Raw genomic sequence first — 20,540 nt, forward strand, 5'->3', positions numbered from 1 at the left:
ACGTTTTCCCCACTGTTACACTCACTGAAGTGGGAATAGCAATTTTTACCCCTCCGCTATCCAGCACTTTCCCTAGTGTTGCACTGACTGGAGTGGGAAATATAAGATGGCAGATTTTTAAATAGTTTAAAGCCACTTGTCACTTTAAAAGAAATGATTTAAGCCTCATAGCTATGTCATGTGATCAAGGCTCATTCCGAGCCGGAACGCATAATGGCGACACCCGACACCGCAATAAATCAACTTGAAGTACTTATCTGGTGGTCTGTGTCCATGTGTGTGAAGTATCCAGGAGGCAACAGAATCCTTTGATATTTATAAATATTTATATATATACATTTATATTTTGTCATGTGATCGAGGCCCTTCGCTGGCTGAAACGCGTTATGGTCGGTGTGGTGTTTGGGCTCCAATAAACAATATTGCCCCATCCATGGGTTTGTCTCGTCTTTCTCGACAGATGTTAAGACGTTGTATGCCTCACATATATATATATATATATATATATATATATATATATATATATATATATATATATATATAATTCACCAAATGCCCGAGAGCTTCTGGAGGCGCATCCACTGTGAATTCACTATCCGGTTTAAAATGCAGAGGATGTGACTGGCGTGATGGTTCCTTGGATCCTTTTCATGTGGACCTGACGCGTTTCAAGGCTGTTGGCTAAATAAAATCACTGTATGCATTCAGAAGCAGTCTTCGTGTTTTTCTACGAAATTGGAGGAAAAGCATTGAGAGAAATTGAAAGGGTGTCCGGCACCCGCGCAGGCTCGCCGTAATTTTGAAACCAGGAACAACCGGGAATGGGGGACGTAACGTATATACATATGCCAAGCCTTAGTGACGAAACGCGTCAGTTGGCAGCTCCCACTTTGTGTGACTAAATAAAATCACTTTATGCATCGAGAAGCAGCCTGCATGTTTTTCTACGAAATTGGAGGAAAAGTATTGAGAGAAATATATATATATATGTATATATATATACATATATATATATATATACAGTCGATATTTTGTACAACTATATTTTTTATATCGATTTTTTTGCAGATATTTTTGTACTTGCATGTTAAAATATACGTAGTCGATACTTTTGTATTCTTTATTTTTTACTTCTATACTTTTTACATCGATGTATTGTCAGTGAACCCTCCCTCCTTCCAATCAGCCAGCTGGCTCCAGTAGCGTGTACTTCCAGCTGTTGCCTAGCAAAGCCTTATTGGCACAAATGAAGTGTGCAGTGTTAAAGTCTCATTGCCACAGATGAAGTTTGGGGTGTTTGGTGGATTAATACACTCATGTACCCAATCAGTATCCCTCTGTCTTCCTATCCCAGCCATTAGTGGGTTCGACCGGTGGGCCTTTCCAACCCACTCCACCACCAGTCCTCTCAGTAGCTTCTGCGTCTTTCCACATACCAGGCATTCATCAGCAGGTGTACCGTTGCACTAACTACAGCAGCAACAATACATATCCCCGCTGGGAGCAGGGCAGGTGATGTCGCTCCCACGTTAGTCACATGCACTCTCGTTGTTTGCCTGTTGATCTATCACTGTACATACCAGACACACCTGAGGCAACTCCTACTAAATGCTTTCCTCAGTTTATTATTTTAAATTGTTATTTTTTTTCAGTCAAGAATGACCGCCCACCTTCTGCCACCTCGTAGGTGGAACAGCCAGCATGCCATGCCGTTGGTGGGTTGTGTTGATGCTTTCTTTGGGATACCTTTGGGGCTATGCATGGCATTACCTTGTAGACAGTGTGTTTTACTTCACACCAGAGAGACCTACTTCTTTTTATTTTAGCCCTAGTATGTTACCAGATGCAATGATTTGTTACGGTGGGAAAGGCTCTAATACTTTGTTGCTTTAACACAGGTGTTCTTTATGATTTATTTTTAAGTAATTTTGTTGTTGTTTCCTAGGACTAAGGTAGAGGTACAATTTTCAAATATGCAGCCACAAATCTTTAACTTTCCATTAAAATAATGAATTACGAGTCTTGTTTTCCATATCTGATTTTGTCCTTAAACTGTCTCGAATCTCTGCCCCTGCTTTTTTAGTTTCATTTTTTTCCTGTTATTCAAAAATGTCCTCCCTCAATATGAGGTAACTTACCTGTAACTGAAGGAAACCCAAGTCTCCACTCTTGCTCGATTGCTGTGGTCCTATTTTAGAAGGTATGGCTTTAATCTGCGAGTTTACTGCAAAAATAAGTAGAGGTAATTACAGACAAAAATAAAGATTGGTGTGCTGTAATGCTCTTAAAACAATTTCTTAAGTGCCTGGCTTCCTCATTTGAGCTAAAAAAAATATGCGTCAAAAAAACATGCTTGGGATTTCTAAAGTCGAGACATACCTTGTAAGCATTTCTTTATTTGTGGCCTACATACATCTTAATTAAAACATTATCTTTGACCCTAATTAAATATGCGCTTTGAAGTTTATGGCTGGAATGCTGTTCAAAATAGTTAGATGGCAGACAACCTGCCAAAATTATGTTTTGCAGCAGTACTCTGTGCTGTCTGGACTAAGGGTTGCTGCATGGTTCTGGGATGCACGCACTAATAAAGTGAGACTCCCTGTGCTAGGGTTATGGTAGTGGAGTTGTATCCCGTGTAAATGTGCTTTTGTGTGCATGTGTTCAATACTTGCTGTTTTGGCCTAGGTCATCTTGCATCTTTGTTGAACGTGGTTGCCTCTGTGGTGTACTGCTTTTGACAAGTTAGTGTTGATTATCCACACAGTTCCATGCCACACAATTCAACTCCACACATTTCCAAGATACACCACAAAATTTGAGACCAAACTGCATAATTCAACTCAACCACACAATTACACAACACACCACATACATCCAATCCACACTTCAGAATTCCATATCATACCACAAAATTAGACAGCACACTCAATAATTAAACTCCACTGCAGACCACTCCACAACACAATATCATTCCATATAATTGCACCCCATAATACACAATCCCACTCCATGTAATTCCACTACACACCATGCAACATAATTCCACTACACAAATCGATGTCACACCAGGCAATTTCACTACATACAATTCCACAACTAACAATTCCAAACCACATAATTCTGCTACACACCACATACATACACTCCATAACACATGGGTAAAAGGCATTGTCATTTACAACACCAGTAGCTCTAACACAAGCACATGCAACACCATAATTAAACTCCAGAACATTCCACTCCACACCAAAAAACCCAATTCCATATAATTACACTCAAACACACATTTTCTACATAATTCCAGTGCCCTCACTACCACATGATTACTATCCAAATATTTTCACTGCACTCCATGCCAAATAATTCCACTAAACAAATCCACTCCATACAACAGAATTCAAACACACACAACTCCACAATTAGCAATTCCAATCCAACCCTCATAATTCCCACTCCACAGCACATACACCCACTACCCTCCAAACTAAAACACATAGGTAAAAGACATTGGCATTCACAGCGCCAATAGTTTTAACATTGCAGAATGTCACTTCATAATTCTGGTTTTGCTAACGCAAACTTTCGCTCAGATGTCACAACTCCTGCTCAACTTGTCTTTCAGTTCTATTTAGTGAAAGTAAGAGAGCCTGCTTTTCTAACCCAAATTTTGATGTTGAATATTACAAATTCCTTACCACTCCGCTTATTTATCTCCTGCCTTTTATTATTACGAGATTCGGACCAATGAACTATACTTGTCATTTTCATTTTTAACAGTATCTTCGTCTGAGCCTGTCTAGCGTGGTATTGATCCAATGGTATTTTGCGCTTTCTAGCCCAAACTCTGTTTCTTTATGTATTTTTACATTTTTACTTCTTGTACTTCACCTAATCTCCAAACCTATCTTCATGTAAACATAAGACTCAGCAACTTTGTAAATACCTACAATTCATCCAGTATTTTGAATAAGAGACAAACATAAAGCACCTTGGGGCATAGATACCAACCGTTAGCGCAGTGCTAGGCAGAAGGCCACCTTACTGTGCCAAAGGGCAAGAATGTGCTGTATTCAGGATTGCGCCATATTTAACATTATACAGCACATTCCTTTCCTCTAGACTGCTTAGCGCCAACACAGGTACCCTTGCGTGAGATTGCAAGGGTGCTTGTATTGTAGGCTGGACTGTTTTTCTGCAGGAAGGTACACCTTCCTGCAGAAAAACAATCCTGGGAGGCATTTTCCTCTTTCTATGCGTGCGTGCTGCAGCACACACAGTGAGAGGAAAAAATGAGGAGAAATACAAATATTCCTCTTCGTTACTCCTCACCTGAGGAGGAGCAGCATATTGACGCATTCCCAGGTCTATCACTAACGCTAAATCTGGGAATGTGCTAGAATCAATAGGTGGATGAGTGGGAACATCCACATTCTACCCATGGAACACCTCCCCGCCGCAGAGTAACACATTATTCGTTATTCTAGATTTATCAAGCCATCCAGGGACACACAAGGTGGTCTTTGGTGGCTTGATAAATTTTACATAGGTTTTGTGTCACCCTTGTGTGGTGAAAGGTTGATGCAAAACCTAGATAAATATGTTCCCCACTTTACAAACGCAGATGTGGAGCCTAAACAGGTATTTCCTTCTCAAAATCACTGCTGCTGACTTACACAAAATAAATGTGCTGTGTAATTTGTGTAATTTGCAATTTATTGCAAATCTCACATTCAGACCTTCCAGGAATTACAAAAGAAAAGTGGAGTCAAAGGGCAGTCCCCTTCCCTTCTAATATTCAAATGTATTTGCCAATGCTTTGTCACCCTTGTTTGCAGTGAAAATGTGTGGAAGGATCACTGTCTGCCCAGGGCATGCAGAAAGCATCCACAAAGTTTAAACTGCCAGGCTTGAAAGCTTGTACTTTGCTTGTTCTGGGTGCAGACATCAGAACTGTTTGAGCTGGCATTTTCTGCAGGGTCACCCCAAACATTACTCCTTCAACCTCCTGTTTTCTAGACCTGTTTTTATAGGAGTTTAGGACCCTGTGCTCTTTACCACTGCTAGCCAGTGCTAAAGTGTTTGTACTCTCTCCCCTATGCAAAAAGAACAAACGATGGACGGAATGCTGAAAAAATCAAACATTCACCCCCAGTCACAGATCTGGGTAAAATCTATATGTTTGATCTCCATGCCATTCCAATTTGGACCCAGCCATGTGCAAATCAGTATTTACCCTGCTCCCCATGTAAACAGTCCAGTCCAAACTGCCAGGCCAAGTGCTGTGTGGACCAGAAACAAGCATTATGGGACCGAATTTGGGGTATCACCCCTCATCAGCCAGGCTAGCTTGAACATGGTGGCATAGTGTGCACAGAACCCACGTCTGGGCATATACTCCCCACTTAGGCCGACAAATGCAAAAAGAACAGATGATGGATGGTTCAGCATTCCATCCATCATCTGTTCTTTTTGCCTTTGTCACCCTAAATAGGAAGGGTATGCCCAGATGTGCCCAGATGGCAGGGTTCAGTGTATCTAAAAGGTTGGACCTGTACTATCAAGTTTTACAGGTCCTGGTAGCAAAAAAACTCTACATTTATTTTTCACCACTGCAAGTCTTACCTCTCCCATAGATTGACATAGGGTTTCCTTATTTCATTTAACAAGTTGTAACTTTCAATTGGGAGCAGGTGGACAGGGCGAATATGGTAACTAGAGAATTGTACTTAAAAGTCCCATTAATTGGAAAAGTCAGATTTTAAGTCACAATTATGAAAATGCGGCTTTTAGAAAGTTGGCATTTTCTTGTCCCAGCCTTTTGGTTTCCTGCACCCTATCCCTGTGTCATATGACTAGGCGTAGGTGGGAGTTGGTCTTTGCGTATTGCTTCCAGCAAGTGAGACAAAGGGAAAATAGGTGTTGACAGGATGGGCCACTCTGACTTAATGAGGGGGCGGAGCAGATATCTACCACACTTGAACATCACAAAGGCCCTGCCTGTGCACTCTCAAAAGGGTTTATCACTAGACCTTTGCGTGCCCAGACAAGCTGGGGCAAGGGCAGGGATGAAGGGGATGCCTGACACCTCAGGCGGGTCGAAGCCTCTAGAAACCTTTCCTACTTCAAAATGGCCACCAGGTATAAATATTGGACCTCAGACCCCAACTCTTCAGGATACATCTGGAGTGGTGGAAATTTTAGAAGAAGGACTACTGTGCTGCTTTGCTACAAGATGGACTGCCACTCTTCTGTCCTGCTGTGCTGCCCTTCTACTCTCCTGCCTGAGTGAGAAATACTGAAATGCTTTTTGAACCCAGGACCGCCAGATTGACTCCGAGGGCAAGTTTGCTGACTTCCTGATCAGAGGCCTCAGGAACAGAACAGGATTCCTCCATCCTAAACCCAGCACCTGGTCTCTGCCAGCTGTGCGTCCTGCCCTCCCAAGTGGTGCCACCTCAATCCTTGTCCCTTGGAAGTGGGCTTGAAGGTGATCTGCCAGTCCAACTGTGGTCCTAGCAAAACCGACCAATTGCTTCCAAAATACTGTGCATCAAAGCTGCTGTGCAACACATTTCCTCACCAAGCTCTGCATTGGACCACTGCATGACCCTTCCCTGGCACAGGATTTTGCATCGCTGCCTGCAGCCTCCTAGAAAGCAACTCTCCATGGCACATCCTCAATGAAGGCCTTCGCTTCACAAGCTCCTCAATGATGGTTTCCTCGACGATGATGCAGGAATCTGCATCACAAGCCCTGCAGCTTCTTTGGAACCAGCTTGTGCGCAGCACATCTTCGATGGAGGACTGCGCATCGCAAGCCCCTCATAGACAGTATCCTCGACGATGACACATGATCTCACATCGCAACCTCGCAGCTCCTAAGTACCACCACTGCAAGACACATCCTCAACATGGGATTCCACATCACTCTGTAACCAGGATTTAATGTATTTTGATCAGCAGGCCCAACTGGATCCCTCTAGCCATCCCGTGCTCCATCACAGTTGGCCTTAACTTGTTACTTTGTCCTGGTCCGGCACAACCAGATAACCGCAGTTGGCGATTTGTGCTTTTTGGTGCTATTTTCACTTAAATCTTTAAAATTGCACATCTCTGATACTACAGATTGGATTTTTGTTGTTTTGGTCTGAAATTATTTATTACACTTTGCTCTATTTTTTTTTATTTCTGTGGAATTTTTCCAATGTTGTGTTTTCACTCTACTGCTGTTTGAACTGCTGCATAAACACTTTACACATTGCTTTCAATTAAGCCTGCCTACTTTTGTGCCAAGCTAGCAGAGGGTTATGCACAGGTTAACTTGGGTTTTGCATGTGTTTCACCCTGAATATTACTGATATTACATACATCTTATTTTCTATGCATTTTATATGTCTTGTACCACTATGTTGCCAATAGAGGCCTTTTTCATTTCTCCTAGACACTTATGCCCTCTTTATGAGCATGTTTGGTATTGGGGCAGGATATTGTAAGGCCGGAATCTCTAATTCTGGCAGGTGCTGCACACCAAAAACCTGTGATTACGACGTTTATCCTCAGAATAGAGAGTAATCACTAGGAGATGGTAATATAGGGTCTTTTTCTTTGCTGATATTTTGTGCTTGCTCAGAGCAGGTTGTTTCAATTTCACAAATAAGTAGCAAGAATAGAAAAAAAGCATCATGATTGTAATATTGATGTTGATCCTATTGCCCTATTTATTAGCAGAGATTTATCTTTTTGAGAAATATGCAGAGTATTGTGAAATGTCTACTTATATTTTCTCTCACAGCTGTGGACTTTTGTGGTATTGCCCACTCCTGTGGTATGACAGTCCCATTCAAATAGAAAGCCATTTAAGGGTTAAGCAGTCCTTGAGTCTCTACACCTTTCTGCATCTCTGACTCTTGCAAAAGTACCAGCAGAGGACCTGTGGGTTATGACAGACAGGAGGGGGGGAGGGGGTAGAAGAATCTAGGAAAGATTCAGCCCATCTATGGTAACAAACCTCTTGCTTCATCCCATTTCTCGGAATCAGAACACCTACCACTACTGTAAACCCCCCCAGGGATTGCCACTTTCAACAACTCCCAGCTTCATATCCAACTTGGTGACAACCGAGATAAGTTATTTAACTATACAGGTTGCCTAAAACATATATATACACCAGTGAACGAAATAGAGCTAACCATGCCTGAAGGACACGCAACATGTGATAATGATAGCTTGATGCCCATAAGCAACACTCTTCTTTTACACTGTTTAAAGCAGTAGTTCCTAACCTGTGGTCCCGGGACCCTTGTTGTCCGCTACGCCTGCTCTGGGGGTCTGCGACTGCTTAGAAAATTAAACAATAGTAACGTATTAGTAACGTGTTTGTAAATTAAGCAAAATATAAAGATGAACATTTTTAAATGTAAGCAAATTTGCAATTGGAGACTAAAATGTAATTTGTTGCCCTCAGATATATTGGTGGTAGCATTGCAATTGTTCCAAACCTCACATAAAAATAAAAATATACAGATTGTTCTCATATTTGTAAATTACATGGAATATTTAATCAGCTGTATATGTGATGACTGCTTGCTTCTACATTATTGTGTATTGTTTTGAGGTTCAAATAATCTAAATTTCTTAAACTGGACTCACCGGTTTCCAGTAATGGGTCAGTGAGGGTCCCTGGATTCCAATAATGATTCAGTGACGGTCCCCTAATTCCAGTAATGATATAGGACCTGATTAGCAGTTTTGTGTTGCGGTGCTGGGACGGCCCGCACTGTAAATGTAATGTAAATGTAAATTGATACTTCTATAGCGCACTACTCACCCGCAAGGGTCTCAAGGCGCTTGTACGAATACCGCTGTGGAACCCGTCCTGGCTTTCCCTGTGAATCGTCCACTCCTGGGCACCCCCAGGGTGAAGGCCAGGCATCCTTAGCGTTGTGGGGGCCGTTGTGGAGATTAAGCAAGCTATTGCCCAGAGTTGCAGAGTGGGACTCTATGATTAGAATAGGCACCGAGGCGAGAATTATCAGGTCCGTGGAATTTTGAGCCCAAGACCCGCCGAGGCGGGGAATTGAACCCTGGTCCCGGGCTAGACCTCTGCATCAGGGACTGCCGCTCTAACCATTGAGCCACACTTCTCCACCATTGGGCCACACTTCTCCTGCCAAATCTGTGGTCGTGCTGCCTGCCAGATTACTAGTGATTCTTGTGTCTACCGGGCTTTTTTTTACATTTCCACCTCGGTGCCCTGAAAATGGGCACCGCAATGGGAGGGCCAAAAACTGTTCCTGAAAAGTCCACGCCATGCAGGAACTGGGGTGCATGCACACAGGAGGGCATGCATCCCATGGCGCAGAAGCACAAAGGGGGGCCCTATACGACTCCCCTTTGTTTACTATCCACCACGGTTTTCATGGAGGAGAAATATGCTTGGCGGGGCCGTGGCCCCCTGACTGCTGCAACACTGCCAATTTATTTATTTATTTATTATAACATTTGTAGAGCGCGAACGAAGGCCCTAGTGCATCTCGGCGCTGATTACTGCCAAGTAACGGTGGTCCCCTGGCAGCTACTGTGGTGCAAGAGCAGTCCGACGGCCCTATTTGAAATAGGGCTGTCGGAACACTGCCATCGCAGCACCCTCAAGAGTCTGGCAGTCTGTGGATTGCCAGACTTAAAATTAGGCACTAAATGGGGGTTCATAAAAGCCAAAAGGTTAAGAACCACTGGTCAAAAGTATTGGCAAAAACACCTTCCTAAGCATGGAAAGTCCAAACCTGTGAGTCTGCTTTGCTTTAATGCACAGAACATATCAGAGTAGACATAAAGGCACCACCTTTAATTGTATGCTAATCAGAAGGTTTCTATGCTCCTGTCTAAAATGGCACAGCACATAGAGAGTGACAAGCCTATGCTGCTACGTTATGGTCTTACAACTAATTTTAAAAAATCTCCATAATATGAAGAGAATGTGACCATAAAGTAAAAGCAAGTGCTGCGGACGTTAATCGAATGTTTAATGATAATGTATCTGGTAAGCAATAAAAGATCATATACAGTTTCCCATGCGATGTAAGAGCACATAGAAATATGCACGCCATAAGAAGGATTATGAATCGCATTAACAGCATGTGATTAAAATCGCAAACACTTTCAAGGGCAACATGCCCTGGGAGTAAAATATGTGTATAAACTGGGACAACAACGTTGGTATGCAAGATTAGCACAAATGTCCTTCACTACGTCCAACTAAAATGCCTGTTATAACTACCTAAGTAGAAGAATAAGGTCTGTGGAAGTCCCTGTGTAACTCTATACTGCAATTTGCAGACTTTTGTTCTTCTACCTGGGACATAATTTGATGTACTATCCTGCATTTGAATCAATGATTGATGAAATTGAGTAAGCAGCTATAAGTCTTTACATCTATTAAAGACTCATGGCATCTGTTCTACCACTGTTTTTTTTTGCAGGTAAACAAAGGTGGAACGTTTGCTTGTTACTTGAATATTTCTTTTGGTTAGTGTGATAAAAAAATGACCAAAGAATATTTTGACTGTCTTTTTTTTAAATGTGGAATTGCTTTTGTTTTGATATAACTTTGCAACTTTGAGTGTTTGTCGGTTTTGCTACTGTTGTATTGGCAATGCGCTTTGAGATTCGATTTAGGAAGTTAGCCCTGCAGTGCAATTGAAAGAATTTTACGCAAGCAATAATACTATGCAAAATTCTATCACCCACAGTTCCGAGGGACATATTTACAAGCCCCTATAGCCACCACAATGTCACTTTTCAGGACTGGTGATGTGATAGTTGCTTCACCTTGTTTACAAGGCATATGACTTAACGTGAAAGAGGAGGGCAATAGGTGTTGCAGTGGGCATCCGCCGCAACACACATTGATTTTGACGCTGCCCCCTATTTAATAGGGTGCCGTAAATAGGATGCAGTGCCAAAATTAAGATCAGGGAAAACCTAGTCTTAACCTGGCGAATGAGGAGAAATGTTTAATTTCTCCTTGTTTTTGATATTTCCATGTGTGCTTCATTGTGCAGCACACATGGAAACAGCAATACACCATTGATTGTTTATGTGCAGGATAGTGTCCCTTATTGCACATAAATAATAACAGGATAGTTTAGAGCAATATATTACCATGGCTTTGCATCAGGTGCACTCAGGGGTGCAACTAGACCTGAGCTTCGGGAATGAGGCTAGTACTAAACAGTGGTAGTGAGGCTACAATTTGACATACGGGGGCAGCACGTTTGGAAGGCCAATTGGTCTGGCTAATGCATGGAAAAGGCATATGTGCATGCCTGTTCTTTCCTGCTTGAGCACATTAAAGCTAGATCTTTTGTCATAGCCAATGCATTCCCACAAGACACAGCACTGCTGGAGCTCAGAGAGTGCACATCAGACCTGTGAGTATCGAATATCTGCATGATGGTTGGTACCAAGCAAGTCCTGTGCATGTCTGACAAAGTAGCGTAACAAGGATGGCATGGCCCTGGTGCAAGCAGGGGAAATGGACACTTTGAATGCTGGTGTAATTAGTAAATGCAGCAATTATCAGAGTCCAGCTGGCCTCTCAGAGCTCTGCACTCCGGTGTCACTGCACCTGCTCCACCAACGGTAGCTATGCCCCTTATCTGACACACAGAAAATAAAGCACAGAAGGCTTTCTGGAAAACTGTCTTATTTGATTAAAAGGAGCATAAACTGCATAATGATCAAATGCTTTCAAGGATTAAGAAGATGTCTGTGGGAAGAGTCTCCCAATGTGTGCAAGAAAGTGCTCCCATTGACATTGAGAAGTAGACTTGAGGTGTGAAAAATAAACCAAGACAAAGAAAATTGTGGGGAGCTTCTATCTGTTTGTCACCAACAGCTCAAAAGGAAGGGGTATACACAGAGAATAATAAGCTAGATACCTGTTCACAATGTAAAATCATGTATGCATTGGTATTTCTAAATCATGGACCGAGCTTGAGAGCAGCAGAGCTTTGCTCATTATGGTTAATGATGGAAAAGGATGCAAGGTTTTCTTCATCAAGTGTTAGATTACATCCTTTTGCCACACACACTTGCAGTAGTATATCACACATTTAAATTTTAGACACATTGTGACTAAGTTGAGAGGATGTGGCCCAATGGCTAGGGAGGTCAACCTCAAATCTGGGCACCTGGATTCGAGTCTCAGCAGTGTCGCTTAACATCCTGTGATTCTGGGCAAATCACTTAATCTCCCCGCGCCTAACAAAAATGAATGTGTCCTTGTGTAACACAACAGGTGCTCATGTAAATTGCTCTGATACCTGATACCTTCAGGTCAAGTTTGTGTTATATAAAACTCTGAAGGGAAAAAAAGAAAGAAAAGTGATTTCCCACAGCTGAACAATTTTCAGTCAATTCCAAGCTGGATACAAACCAAGGTTCTCAGATCAAGACCTTAGTAACTATATAACAACTCCTTCCTTAGTTGATTTATTAAAACGTTCAAAAAAGATCCAAACATTTAATTTCACTACTCTTTGTGAATGCTCATGTTCAGTTGATGTTTTAACATGTCCATTAGACCGTATTCCTCATGCTGTGTAGTGAGTCGACTGAATGGAAATTATTTTGTTTTTTATGTGTTGTACATGGGTAGCACCTACATGAGTTGTCTCATGTTTAAGTTTTTATCTATTTGCATCTACACTATGGTTTGAAGTTTGTAAATGTCCCCAGAAACCCAAGATGACAATTACAAGGTATGCATTAAGATTGTTTTGTATTACAAGCTGTTTCGTTTAAAATACAGTGAACAATGGTCATTGACTGGAATTAAAATGTTGAGGTTTTGTTTCTTGTCACAAATAGATTCTTGATAAAACAATAGGCAATGATGTGATTAGTGGATTAACATGTATTTCGGGCTGCAGAGTTTACAGCATAAATATGGATTAAGTGAATTTGTCACATATAATTTCCCAAATTTGCAGATTTCACCAACATTTTCGTTTTTAGCTCAAATGGACGAAAATGATATCGCCAGACAATGTGCCACATAATTTGCATTTATTGCAGCATAATTTCAATAACCTTGGTCCTCCAAGCTGCATATTTTAAGTAGCCTGGACAATGCAAAATCTCTGCACAGTAGCTTGGGGACTATCATTATGATGATAACATTAATATTTCACGCATAACCATTAAATATTATTCACATGCCACAGTTCCTTGTACTACATGGGTATTTTATACCACTGTGTTTTGTGCAATACAAGAAACCAAAACATGAAATACATGCATTTTTACTCAAAGATGTAATGACTTCTAAATAAACTTAAAATGGTTATGCTCTGCTATGAGAGCAGTGAGCAATATGGTAAATTACACCTATACAGCCAGTTCCCATTTTGTTAGCGCTACGTTAATTTTCTCTTAAACAACACACACTTATGCTTAAATCAAACTTGTTTCTTTAGAATTTAGAATTTAAAACATTTGTAAAGCGCAGCGTTCACCCTACGGTTTCTTGGCGCTATAGAGATAGATCCAGCAACTCAGGACAGTGGAAGCCTGACGCAGAGAAATAGCAGGGACAAGTTACAAGGAAAAGGCCTGTTTAAACAAAAGGTTTTTAGATCTTTACGGAAAGAGGAATAGTGTGAAGCAAATCGTAAGTGGTCGGGGAGGGAGTTCCAAAAGGTAGGAGCCAGAGTTGAAAAGTTGGCTCCTCCCCACTTTTTACGTTTGAAACGTGGGATTTGCAGGAGGGATTTAGAAGATGAACGAAGGTCTCTGACGGGAACATATTCGTTAATTAGAGAAGAAATAAAAACGGGGGCAGTACCTCGGCGAGCCTGAAAAACCATACAGCCGGTTTTAAAAAGGGAGCGTTCCTTGATAGGAAGCCAATGAAGCTCCTTAAGGAGGGGTGTTGAGTGATGAAAACACGGGAGACCGTGCACCAATCGAGCCGCTTGGTTCTGAACCATCTGGAGCTTCCGCAGGCTGTATGCTGGGATGCCGTTGTACAGGGCATTGGCATAATCCAGCCGCGAAATCACCTGGGGGGAAAAAAAACGGGAAACAGTGCGAATGGTTCGGAGAGTGAGGAAACAGGAAGAAACAACAGAACTGATTTGAGAGTGTAAAGTGAGTTGGTTGTTCATTTTGACGCCCAGGGTTTTGACTGTGGAGGAAGGAGTGGGGGAAGGACCAAAAGAAGAGGGCCAGAAGAGAGAATTCCAGGGACTGGAAGAACCAACTGTGAGAACCAACTCGGTTTTGTCCGGGTTCAGCTTGAGATGGTTGTGGTTCATCCAGTCCCTGATGAAAATCATAGTAGACTGGAAATTGGAGACAGAGAGGGGAGAAGAAGAGAGGTTGAAGATGAGCTGGAGGTCATCCGCATAATTATATACGGCAACCTCCAGCTGCTGAAGAGCGAAGATTAAAGGAAAGATATAAAGATTGAACAGTAAGGGAGAAAGAGAGGAACCCTGGGGAACACCACAGGTGACTTGAAGTGGAGTAGTCGTGAAATCCCCCAGCCGGACCGCCTGGGTGCGGTCCCTCAGGAAGGACGATAGTCAGACCAGGGCTGAGCCCTCGATTCCCGCCGCCTTGACACGTGAGAGCAAGATGGTATGGTCCACCGTGTCAAAGGCGGCGGAGAGGTCGAGGAGCACCAAGGCCTGATGTTTGTTGTGGTCCATGCCCTCCCTGAGGTTGTCCAGGACCGACACCACAACGGATTCGGTAGAGTGCCTGGGGCGGAAGCTGGCCTGACGAGATGCCAAGCCACCATTTGCTTCTACGTGGGCGCTGAGTACCGAGGTGACATGGCGCTCAAGCACCTTGCCCAAGTAGGGCAGTAGGGAAATGGGGCGATAGTTGGCTGAGATGGACGGGTCAGCGCCGGACTTCTTTAAGTTGGGCACTATTGTGGCTGATTTAAGTGCGGGGATCACAACTCCCTGGGTGAGGGAGCTATTAAGGAAGGTAATTGGGGGCTGGGGACAAGTAGAGTAGATCTGTTGTAGGATTCGTGCCGGACAGATGTCTGCCGGAGAACCCAATTTGACCTTAGGAAGTATCTCCAAGAATACTTCCTCAGTGAGGGGGGGAATTGAGGTAAGATGGCACTGGACAGTGGGGGGGGAAGGATCGACAAAAATAGAAGAGGGGGGGGGATGTTAGCCTTGATGGTTGCAATCTTGTCCAGAAAGTAAGAGTTTAATTGGTCGCACAGGGGCTGGGTGGGAGGGATTTGGGGTGAGGCTCTATCAGAATAGGCTAGGTCGTTGATTATACCAAAAATCTCCCTGGATTTATTTTCTGCTGTCAGAATTTTTGTGGAAAAATAAATGGTTTTGGCAGCTAGAATGGCTTTTTTATACTCAGTTAATAGTGAGGAATAATGAATTTTTAATAAGGGGCAGTAATTTCTTCTCCACTGCCTCTCAGCTTGCCGTACGGTCAGTTTTTGTTCTTTTTCGGCAAATAAAAGAAGAAGGGTTAAAGATGTACGCTGCAACAAAACTTCATCAAGGGAATTAGTGAAGCTGCTGCAGCCATGTAAAAATTAAATATATTCTTTGTCTTGTGAGCATCAGTAGCATAAGACACTCCTACAGGATTAGATTTCGATAGTCAGAAGATCTGTGAGTAGAGCAATGCATGTGGTAAAGTGTTGCATGCCCATTACCCAGCTGCACTCCTTCCAATGGGCTCCAGTAGTGCCCGGTGGTACAGAAAGTTTGCACCTTCAGCGTGTGCGGAGCGCATGTTCCTTCACCTGAAAAGATCCCTGGTGCTCTCTTGAATGAAGATGTAAGGTACAGCTAGCAGTATAGGGGAGTACTTATTGCTTTTGTCTACTGAGGGGGCATGATTTGAGGGCAACATGACCAGAGCTCTTCCCTTTGTTTATGATGACACCAAGCATACATTAATGATGAGCGCATGTGCACTAACATAGGATCCTGCAGGAAATCCCTCCTATTTCACTCTTGAAGTTGAGCTGCCCTCACAAAATGTAGGCTTTACTTCTCCATCTGCTCATTTTGGAGTTTGCTCGCTTCAACCAAGCCAGGAAAGTGAATATACATAAAAGGTCAAACTCCTTCAGTAGGGGTAAGGTTGATGTTCCGCGTGAAGCACAATTTCGATTTGGACTAGATCCCCTTTTACAATTCTAAAACATAGCTGCCAAGGGGATCTGTCACAAGTGCAACACCTTCACTCAAAGCCAGTGCTGAGTTTCCTTTAAAAAAAAGTGCAGGTGACCAAAATGTTTCTTTGGAGCTTGGTATCAGCTCCATCCACAGCCAGCACTGCCCAGCTACACTGTGAAAGGCAGACTTCTGATGAAGGGAACAAAAGAAGGGGTGAAATGTGCTGTCAAGTTTAATTTAGTCAACATAGTTGCGCATCCTTCTTCCACATTCTAAAAATGCACAATGAAATTTCAAATGGTTTCCTGTTAACATATGCAGAATGGTCACCCAGGTCCTCATCATCAGCAGGCTGGACTATGACACACTGTCTAACTGCTAGGAGATTTCAGGCCATAGAAAACCCAGCAACCAGACACACACTCAGGCATTCCCCACATCTCAAAGACATCCAGTGGCTTCTCATTCTCTATTCAAAACTCTTTAAACTGCTCAATACACTCATACAAAGCCCTGTACAACCTCTGCCCCACCTACCTCAATAGTCCCATCAATATCAACACGCCCACCAGACACCTCTGCACAGCAAGACGCCTACTCACACGCATACCCTGCATACACAGAACAAGATTCACCCTTTGCTTCATCCTACTTCATGCCCAAAGCCTGGAACATCCTGCTCCTACACATTAGAGCCGCCTTCTCAATACTTGAGCTCTGTAAAAAATGTAAAACTTGTCTCTTCGCCTCAACAAGGCCCAGTCACAGCCGACATCGCCCCTTCTTTCCCAGCAGTGTGAGCTGTGAGTTTGCAAATACGCTTAACATACCATAACATAAAGTTTGCCTTAGCAATATTGTTGTTCAAATGTCTCTCTGGTGTGCCTCGTTTCACACATAGTCTGTTCTTTTCTATCTCAGTCGCACACCGCTCTCATTTCTTTCTATCTTTATCACATTTCTGTCCATATTCTCACACATCTTTAATTTTCTTTCACTATTGTATACCTTGTCTCTCTCTTTCTCTCTCTTCAATTGCTTCTCTCAATCCATTCTCTCTTGTCATACTTTCTCCCACCAGAGGGGCAGAAAGCCTCCTCCTCACTACTTATCAGAACCAGGCTATGTGCAAGTTTAACCTGGGTGACACATGTGTGATACTCCCAGAATGATAGCTGGTCCCGGTTTCTCAGTCCCCACAGAACCTCTGTTTTACATTATAGGAATGAATGCTGTAAGAGCTCAAATCTGTCTGTGATCTGTCTCACCCTGAGCTGGTGTTTGGACAGAATATCGGAACCTATATGTCGTGGGTCAAAAAATTGCGTCAAGAATATCTAAGACAAAAATATTGTAAAGCTAAGTTTCTATAGTAAGTTAAATTTCACTATATATATAACAATACATATATAGTATAGTAATATTTATATATATTTATATAAATCTTCAAGGTACGTAGATGTGGAGTTAAGAAATGAAAATCTTTACTAACCTATTTGCACTTACCTTCTTGACATTTTAGTCCTCAAAATTTTTTACATGATATTCTGTCTATACGATAATTTTGTTCCTGATGTTCTGTCAGTCACCCTTTGATCTATGTCTGCAGAGGGGTCAGCCTGTCTGCAAATGGATCTCAGCTGCATACTTGGGAGAGCTCAGCTCTCTCTGTCCAGAGCCACAGCGCTATGTAGGCAGTAACTCAGCTCCAGCTCGATGACGAAGAGTGCCTATGGATTCACGGTCTCTGCTCTAGCTGTTTATGGGTTCCGCACTATGTATGCTGGGACTTGGCAGCAGCTCTGCAAGATGATGAGGTCTCTTTGTGGCAGAGCTCCACTGTCTGTATGCACAAGAGCCTACTTCTCTCTGTGAAAGAACTAGTTTCAATGAGAGTGAAAGTGGGAATCTATGTTTGAGTGAGTATGAATAAGGGAAAGTGAGTATGAGTGAGTGAGTGACGGAGAATGTTTGTGTTAGAACAATTGAGCGAGTGATTGTTTGAAATTTGTGAGAGCGAGTGGAAGTGCATTGTGGGTGCAGCTATCAATGGTGCAACAGGTGCAGTTGCACCAGGGCCCAGAGTTAGTGAGCGTGTGTAAGTGTGTTAGTAAGTGAGAATAAAATGCAATGAGTATGAATATGTTTGTGTGTCAGTAACAGAGAGTGGAAATAAGTATGAGTGAGAAGGAGAATATGAGAGAATGTGAGCAAGAGTGAGAAAGGGAAAAGAGTTTTAGGTCCAGATTATCAAAACTTTCACACAACGTAGCACAGCAGCCAAAGTTACTGCATTGCGTGAGAGGGAGAGAGCAAGAAAGGGCCATATCAACAAAGATATGGTACCATCCTGCTCTCTCCATAGCGCTGGCGAACAATTAGACTGCCATGTTTTACACAGACACCTGTGTACCATACTGCAAAGATGTCTGTATGAGTCTAGCATAGGTTTTATACTGGAAGGGTGCTCTTCCAGTTCAAAACACTATGCTTTGTCTAACTTTAAAACTTTTCCTACTTCGGATGTACGCTGTACAGTGTCGTACACATGCAAAGTGGGAAAGGTTTGAAGTAATAAAAGCATTCCTCCTTCTTAATGCCTGTTTTCAAGTGGCATTTGTTTTTGGGTGCAAAACCCAGTCTGCTATTGTTAGTAGATAGGGTTTTGCATCAAAAACTATGGGTGGTTGCAAGGGAATGCCTATGTACCACACATGAGACACCACCTTGACACAGAGTAATGTAAAGAAGTGCTTTGCCCTGCTTTAAGTTACTTTCAAACGACTTCCTAGCACAAAACAAGTTTGAGCTGGAAAGTACATTAATAAACACATTTTGTGCAGGTTTGCGCAACTTTTTCTGGGTCTAAATGTGAGAGGGAGTAAGTATGAATGAGTATTTTTTTTTTTAAACCTGGTGAATTCCTGGGCCGTATTACGCCCCACCACTTTCAAAGATCACCAGCAGCCACTGATGCTAATACTTACCGACGAGATGGAGCATAATAGCCTGAGCTTACGCTTTTAAAACAGGGGGTCATGGTTTAATCTCCCTGTGACTATAAAAAAAAATCTGATTTTGTGCAATGTTATCTGGTTCTCATATAAAGCACCCTTATACCGTTTCCCTCCCTCCCCTGACCCTCCATGAAAGCTGCTATTGGCAGAAAATTTCTTGCCACTTAATTTAAAAAACAGAAACTCTTTCTTGCCTTTTTAGAATTTATTTTGCCCTTATTATCCATTACATGGGTAGTAAGCACTATATAAATGTAATTAATTTGCAATTTCTGGGGTACCTTATGCTAACTCTGATGATTGCACTGTCATTTTATTTATATGCTTCCTCATGTACATTTGCTTGCTGTGTTTCTAGTGTTTTTTACGCACAATCATTTGTTTATCTTCACCCCATTGTAAAGCGCTCTGATACTCTTGGGTCCAGCAGCGCTATATAAAACCTTTGAAATAAATAAAATAAATAAAAATGGTGATCAGTAAAGTACACTGTTTTGCACAAGACCCCTACTGTGAGGTTTTCGTCCTGGATGTTGTCATCTTTGACCCTTATCGCCTCCTTAGAGAACACTGCAGACCTAAGCTAAGCTGAAGGAACCTGTCAGAGAAAAGAGAATGTTTGTCTGATGCTCTCCTCTCCAGCCATACTGTGCCCTTTCCCTGGGACAGACACCCACAAAGCTGCAGGTCTGCGGCCCAGGCTACAGAACTCGATGGAGGGGGGGCTGCAGCCCTTTCAGACCACTGGGCATTGTCTGGGTGTACTTATATAACTCTCATTCCGGCTGTACATTTCAGAAGCAGAAACAACTAGACCGCCAGCCCAAGTTAGCATCCCTTAGTGTCCTTCTCAGGACAGTGAAAAATAGCACCAGAAGCAGGTCTGTGCGATCTCAACATTGATCCCAGAAGGCTGCAAAGCTTAAGGGGAAGAAATGATATACGGACCCCCTCCTCCCGACGCCGCTATGCTCACTCCAACCTGTATCAACAGAAAAAAGCCCATAAAAAAGAACCAACAACCAGGCCTTTAGCTACTCAACCAGCAGCCTAACCAAACAGGTAAGTGAAACTAAAATGTTTGTACAAAAGTGTTAATGACTGTGTTTTTTAACTCCTGGGATAAATGGCGCAATTTCGTTCTGGTCAGTCGGCCTGGTACGCCTTGTAGAGCAAGCTAATTCAGATTCGTTTGTTTCTCCAAAAGCACCGGACGTCTGATAAAGTTGTCAACAACCTTTTTAACTGGGCAATGTTTTCCAAAGTTGCAAAACCGTTTTAAGCAATTGCCTTGTAATGAGTTGTCAGGCGCAGTTACGCACACCTGGCAGAGCTCCAAACGAAC

This window comes from Lissotriton vulgaris, chromosome 9 (genome assembly GCF_964263255.1).
Source record: "Lissotriton vulgaris chromosome 9, aLisVul1.2, whole genome shotgun sequence".
NCBI lineage: Eukaryota > Metazoa > Chordata > Amphibia > Caudata > Salamandridae > Lissotriton > Lissotriton vulgaris.